This window comes from Parasteatoda tepidariorum, chromosome 9 (genome assembly GCF_982258835.1).
Source record: "Parasteatoda tepidariorum strain Cologne lab strain chromosome 9, Ptep-v5.0, whole genome shotgun sequence".
Lineage (NCBI taxonomy): Eukaryota > Metazoa > Arthropoda > Arachnida > Araneae > Theridiidae > Parasteatoda > Parasteatoda tepidariorum.
This window is the reverse complement of record NC_141763.1, coordinates 33,108,846-33,115,636: the sequence shown is the minus strand read 5'-3', so window position 1 is coordinate 33,115,636 and position 6,791 is coordinate 33,108,846.

Genomic DNA, 6,791 nt, shown 5'->3' with positions numbered 1-6,791 from the left:
TGTGCTGGTGTAAGTCTTTTAGTCTTGTATAAGATTTCGTGGTTTTGCTCAGTAATGATTGTGACTCACTGACTCTTTTTTTTTTTTTTACACTTGGAACGAAAAATATGTATTCAGTTAGTTTATATTATATGTAAGTTTATAATATTGTTTATTTACCTTTTTACCAACCGAAGAATAGGTGCTCAGCTAGTAATTAAATAAAACGGTATCATGAGACTTAAACATTATAGAAGTATACATTAACTTCAAAAATATTAACTCTTAATCATATTTGTTGCAGTTTATAACTACTGGTCTTATATGTCGTTAGTATACTATGCTTGTAAGAGCATTGTGCACTGATTCGCATTCAGACTAAAAAAAAATAGGTTATATAGTTAAGATTTACTTCTACATTCTTAACAGGGAGTTCAAAATTTAAAGATATTCAAGCAATGAAACTTTATTCACAAATAAGAACATTGGAACGCAAACAACGTGAACACTAGTCACGCGTCAACTATCCAAGCGGGGTCGCTGAGAAAATAATGATTACAAAAATAAAAAGGAACTTCTTTCCTTTTTATTTTTGTAATCATTATAACATATATGTATTTGTACATATGATTCTAATGATTTTGATTATAATGTATTTGTAACGATTTTGATTATAATGTATTGTACATATGATTATAATGTATTGTACATATGATTATAATGTATTGTACATATGATTATAATGATTTTGTAATCATTATAATCATTACGAAAAATAAAAGCAAAAGCTTTTGAGTAATTCATCTCTTGGAACTCTGAGAAAATAATAAGTGCGAAAAGAAAAAGGAATTTCTGTTATTTGCAAAAATCACTTACTACTATATATTTCCTTAGGTTTGGTAAAGTGTTAGTTAGAGTAAACATAATTGTAGTTTTTTTTTTTTTTTTTTTTTTTGTCGTATGCTTAATTAGGAAGTGGGGGCGCGATTGTTCCTGTTTTTCAGTGGCGCCATCTATGGCCAGGAATTCGACTTATGCCACGCCATTCACACAGCCACAACCCGTTTATAGGGCGGGTCACATTCACACACAAAGGAGAAAGGACATAGAACACAGAGAGAGAAAGAAACATCCATGCCTTGCCCGGGATTCGAACCCAGGACCTTTCTGATGCAAGGACAGTTCCCTGTCCCCTACAATGGCCGGTCGGCAGATAATTGTAGTACATCTTATACATTAAAATATCTATTAATGTTATTTTAATTTTTGTACTGAGAACGATTTTTATTATTCAGAAACAGTGTTATCAATGGAGTATGTTTGATAATGATAAGTTGGTAACACTGTTTCTATATGATCCTGTGCTTAAACTCCTTGAACTGGGATTTCTTAACTAGAACGAAAAACTATTATAATTAATTAAAATCGTAAACTATTATTAATTAATGTATTTAATCCTTATAATTATACTTGGTGAGGAATAAACTTGAAATACTTCCGGATCATTAAGGGTTAAATAAATGTTTTTATTTAGGAATATTCTATTAAGAAATTTAATAATTGCTAATTTAAGTTGATATTAATGGGTAGGGTAAAAGAGTAAAATTTTCTAAGAAATACAATCGTTTTTAATTTAAAATTTAATGGATGAAAACATAAGCAGAGATAACAATTTTCAAACTGAAAACATTTGATGAAAACTTTCAAATTGAAAACATCATGGATTCTCTTATATGTAATATGCATTATACATGTCCCAGTCCTGTATAATGATTTCGACGAATAAATGAACCATTTATGTAATTTCTTTCAATGTCCAAGGTATTTCAATTCAACGACGACATTTCTTTGTAATTTGTTCAGTAACTTCGATATAAATCGTGATATCTAGCAAAAAATACTTCATTATCCACAAAAACAAGACAGATATTCGGCCTCATTGTTTTCACGGTGATCCAGAAAATCCCACGTGTTAGAATAATTTATGGAAATACGTTCCATTTGTACAAATATAATAGTTTGAACTGCGGTGAAGATATTTTTTTCTCTCGGTTCTTCTGCAAGCTATTAACACTGTCGATAAGAGCAAAGATAATGTTCAGTGCTAAGATTAAATCCGCTTAAACACTACAATGAACGCTATTCTTACTGATAAAAATCATTTTTACAACTATTTAGCTCGTAAAATTACGTTTTACCTTATAGCAGTGATTCTCAACCACTGTGCCGCGGCACTTTTGTGTGCCGCCAAATTCTTAAAATGTGCCACCAAATATTGGAAATGATGCAATAAAAATTATAATGCTTTTTATAATTTTTCCATACTTTCACCGTGTGAGCAACTTTGTCGGTGATTGTCTTGTCTCAGACAATCTTAAAATAAGTTAGAATAAGAAGGAAGTGTTTAAATTGTCTTTGACAATTTTAAAAAATTTTGAAATTATAGGTAGGAAACTTAATGACTATTAAAATTATTAATTAACAAAGGAAAGCAAGCTAAATATTAACTTTCAAACGGAAATAAAAACTAATCATTATAGTTAGCTATGCAATAAATAGTTATAAAAACAAATTAACAAAGGATAACTAACAAAAACTAAGCAAACAATTAATAATTAGCAAAAATACTAGTTTTCAAGAAATCACAAAAAAAAAAGAATTAATGTAAAAAAACGAACATATAATAACTATAGAAAACAAGCTAACAATTAATAACTAGCAAAAAAATAAATAACTGTTACTAACTAACAAAAAATTAGTCGGAAGAAATAATTAATCCCTTAATAAGCGTGCTTTTGTAGTACATATTATTTTATTTTTCATAAAATTATTATCACAAACTATTTAACACAGGTAAGTAAACAACTTTCAAACTAATTTTTTTCATTTTGTGCCGTAAAATTTCGAAATCGTTAAAAGTGTGCCGCCACAAAAAAAAAGGTTGAGAATCACTGCCTTATAGATATTAAAGTTGGAACTATATATCATTTTAGGCAAACGGTTGGCAGTGTAGATGTCTTTCTAAGAAATAAGTTTATTTAATTATCATTGATAATTAGAAAAATCCTCATAAGTTAAGGGATTTTTATATTCTTAATTTTTATGGCCATTGTTAAAATTCATCGAAAGAAAATCAAAAGAAACTTTAACACCACATATATATATAAAAGAAATTATTAACACCTTCCTTCTCCCTCCCGTGAAAATGACGGGACGAGGTTTCGCCCTCTATTTCTCGCTCCCGTGATATTCCTGGGCTGTAGTGTTAAGTTGTAACGCGCCAATAGGAATAAAACTAATTAATTTCTTTTGCCCGGAAAACATTTTATTTCTCATTTTACACACCAGATGACAGTACCAGGACATTTTTAAGGTAATTGTAGATAGTTAGTTTATTTTAAACTAGATGTCAGCACTAATCAAATACGTGTATAAAATAATAGGCGCTTTTATGACCGTTTTCTTGAGAATTAACCGATCATTAAGCCTGTCTATTTACACGTACTACGTTATCAACCATTCACTATTTAGTTTTTTTTTTCTTCCTCATATTGAATTCTCGACCTGAGTAGGTAAAAAATCGAATGTTCCAGCATTTATTAGAAAAAAGGCGCTGGAAACTATTCGTAGTATCCCATAATCGACCCTGAAAATGTATAATGATGACAGAGTAATCGACGTCATTATTTCTGGAAATGACATGCACGCACGTTCTGTTTTTTTAAAAATCTGAACTTATTGCGATCAATAAGTGTTTACAATGTATTGACACGTCAACGGAACTCTACTGCTTGGATATTAACAGACCGTTGTGGCTCTATATACGGCACTTTTCTCATTGCACGGATATATTCGGCACTTTCTCATTGCTCTAACCTGAATATTTTTAGATCTAAGCTTTCGGTTTTTCTTCAAGTCTCTTTATACAATTTCAGTGGGCTGTCTCCTACATTGGATTGAATGTTAATAAACAGCTGATGCTTCGGCCAAGACTACATCTGCTGACAACTTAACAGCAGTACAATAGACAAAGTCAAATATTAAACAGTATTTTATTTTATATTATAACCGTTGTGGAACAGCCCACCCAATTCTTAGTTTTACGACTACCAGTATTCGACTCCGTAGCCTTGTAATTTTGATCTCAATTCAGAAGACAATGGGACTCCGGGATCAAGTATTGAGAAAAATGTGCGTTCGTGGAGGTATTTTTGATGGAACTAATCAGCATTTGTGTTACATGTCGAGGAAAACCACGAATATCTTTCACGGCTAGCCTGACTGTAAGGGGACTCTTAACTGATGATCCGTTTACCACTGAGAATATTTCACGTCAGCACTTCGGTCAACCCAGTTTCAGTTCGATCAGCAACAGCTAATCTGGAATGTAAAGAAGCAGCCGGGTAACCTCAAATATGCTAATTAAAAATGCAGACAATATTTTAAGTTACGAAATCAGACACACAAACATACCTTTTTCTCGTCGGATTCGGATTTCTGACCCCCAAAATATAGGTGGTAGTTGCTATATCCAGGAAATATGGTCCCAATAGTTTCGTCAGGAGAGCGCTCCAATCAATATTTGAGTCCCTTAATGTTAATTTTACTTTTTGCGTATTTCGCTATATTTCGATAACTTTTTATGCGAATTGAAAATTTATTTTGCACACAATTATAAAATTCTTTTTTCGAAAGATAATTCTATGCAAAAAAATTTTTTTAGTAATTATTTATTAATTTATTTAATAATGGATGAAAAAATTTTGAATTGCAAGGTATGCAATTTTTTGCATAATTTTAAAGAACACAATTTTGCACGGTAAAATACAAAATTTGAACAAAATCGGTTGAATAGTTCCTGAGAAATCGAATTTTAAATACCTTACTCACAATTTAATTCAATTTCTCAGGAACTATTTAATCGATTTTGCTCACATTTTGTATTTTACCGTGCAAAATTGTGTTCTTTAAAATTATGCAAAAAATTGCATACCTTGCAATTCAAAATTTTTTTGACCGTTATTAAATAAAATAATAAATATTTACTAAAAATTATTTTTCGTATAGAATTATCTTTAGACAAACGAATTTTATAATTTTGTGCAAAAATGTTTCAATTCGAATCGAAAATTCTCGAGATATAGCAAAATACGCGAAAAGTAAAATTAACATTGAGGTTTCATTATAACATAAGCAACATTGAGGGATTAATCGTAAAATACAACATGTCAGGAATATTTTTCTGAAATTTTTAAGTTCACACTAAATGGCTCAAGTATAGTTCGGTCACCAGTATTTGGCACTTGACTCCGCCTTCATCACGTGGTATCCGACGATACTATTTCACTATTTTTGGGAGGAGGCTGTGAACAACCCTGAACAAGGTTGCTATTTGGCGATCGTATGGCAAAAATATTTATTTTGCAATTTTTATGTGCATTTTTTAACATTAAATATTTCATAAATTTAATGACATTTCTTTCCTTTGAGTGAATAGTATGTCTTTTTTGAGACATTTTGCTGCAATATATTTAATTAACTAGAGTAACGAAAGATATAATAGCAGTTGATAAAGCGAAGTAAGTGACTGAAAAAGAATTCACAGTATGGGTTGTCACAATTTCAAGCGCGGGGACGTTTCTCCCTATACTCCCCGTCCTTAAATGAACTCTTCGTCCGAGAAGGTGGAGCCAAGTGCCAACTCCCGATGAACGAACTATACCCTGGAGTAAAAATAGACTACTAAACTATAATAAACAAGCCCATGGAGGTCCTACTGTGCCCATCTGGGTTCAGATATTCTGGTTGGGCGGTCAACTGAGCTTGGTACTCATTTTATTGCCCACTAGAGAGTTGAAAGGGTGAGTCAACCTTGTCCGGTACGAGGATAAAAACTGAAAACTCTATAACTCAAACTAATAAAATTTTGTATACTCCCTCGTGATAGAATTAACTAGCAATGAAGCGAACAATTATTTTTTTTTTATTTCCTATTTTACAGAGTTAATAAATTATCTAGATTTTACCAAAAATTGTATATTTTTGTTCTCAATAATTTTGAAATTCATAATTCAATCCCAAACCTTATTATTAGACTATCAGAAATTTGTTTTAAAAAAAATTCTAACAACTGCCCTGCTCGTCTATCCCGCAAAATTGCTTTCGTATTTCTTTTGGATTGCTTCACTCATTGGATACTTATATACTCGTACTATGTTAAAAACAGGCAACATATACATCGATTTATAGACATTTGTTCAATCTATGTACGACGTGGAAATTACGTTTGAAAAAAAATTTCATCGAATCCCTTGATATATTTAAATTTTAGTGGAGACACAACAGCTCTAAGTCCGTTATTCTGAAATAAACTTGTAATGTTACCTGAACTAAACCAAAGAAAAGGGTTAGAAAACTAATACTAATAAAAAAAAAGGGTACTAAAGCGTAGCTTGATTTTCAGCTCAGTTTGTTGCCCACATGAGAAAAGAAATTTAATCGGTTTTGTAATTATGTAGGCATAATAGTATTGTGCTAAAGTGTTTCATATAACATAGTATAATAAAAAAAAAATTAAATAAATTAAAAACTTCTGATATTTCGATGACATATAAGTTATCGAGAGTTATCCTAACATTTTGAAGTAGATTTTTTTTTAAGTGGTTCTTATAAGCCCGTTATCAATGACTTAATTTCCAAAATTTTGGTATAAAAATTGCATAAAAGAATTATTTTGTTACATTAAATAAAGAGATATGATTTTTTCTGCCCTTCAAAACAAATATAAACCCTTTAAAAGAAATTTTCATTCA